This window comes from Halictus rubicundus, unplaced genomic scaffold (assembly GCF_050948215.1).
Source record: "Halictus rubicundus isolate RS-2024b unplaced genomic scaffold, iyHalRubi1_principal scaffold1372, whole genome shotgun sequence".
NCBI lineage: Eukaryota > Metazoa > Arthropoda > Insecta > Hymenoptera > Halictidae > Halictus > Halictus rubicundus.
Window position 1 is genome coordinate 5,147 of NW_027489913.1, and position 803 is coordinate 5,949.

At 38.6% G+C, this 803-nt stretch overlaps 1 non-coding gene across 1 annotated transcript; it reads right to left on the reverse strand.

The window, feature by feature from the left end:
- Positions 1-207: 207 nt before the first annotated feature.
- On the reverse strand, positions 208-310 carry LOC143365134 (U6 spliceosomal RNA). The gene has a single exon (XR_013084494.1). It is a non-coding gene; the product is annotated as a U6 spliceosomal RNA (small nuclear RNA).
- Between the last annotated feature and the right edge of the window lie 493 nt (positions 311-803).

An 803-nucleotide genomic window follows, 5' to 3' on the forward strand; every position in this document is an offset into this window, starting at 1 on the left:
TTTATCTGAGCCTGTATTGAAAATTTAAAGAATGTATTTGATTCGTTCGAATAAATTATGTCCATGCTGAAAATTTCACCGGTATTGACTTATTCGTTTACGAGTTATAAACGATTAAAAATTGCGATTTTAAGCCGAAAATCGTGAAAAATGGCAATTTTTCCACTTTTTCTCTAAAGGGTGTGTGCCTGGATCACGCGAGTACTCAACAGCACAGAACGCTTCACGATTTTGCGTGTTATCCTTGCGCAGGGACCATGCTAATCTTCTCTGTATCGTTCCAAATTTAGTATATGTGCTGTCGAAGCAATTACATGTCAGACACAACCTCCATAATTTCCAACCAGGGCGTTTGATATGTCCCACCGGATATCTGGTGCAGCGAACGGACGATTATCGTCTGTGAGTTATGCACGATCTAACCACGAAATTATACTAAAGGCATAGAACATGTCAAGACACAACACAATCGTCCTACATATTTCATCGTCCATTACACAAGTATATATCATCGGAATTAAATCATATTTGGTTTAGTTTTAATCAGAAACATGTTGGTAAATATGTTGGTAAAAGTTTCATAAAAAAAAATAATGACAAATAAAGAAGTTTTGTAACTGGATTCGATTAGTCTTCTGGTCTCACACCGATATAGCCGACAATGTGTGCCACACTTCTCGGCGACGACGGCTCTTGACCTTTGCTGTTTTCGCCGTTTTCACGTCAGTAGCGTTTTCAAGTTATAGGTTTCTTATGACTTGAAGAGGGTACGACGGTTTCCAGCGTTCCCTGTGTAGTTCAAA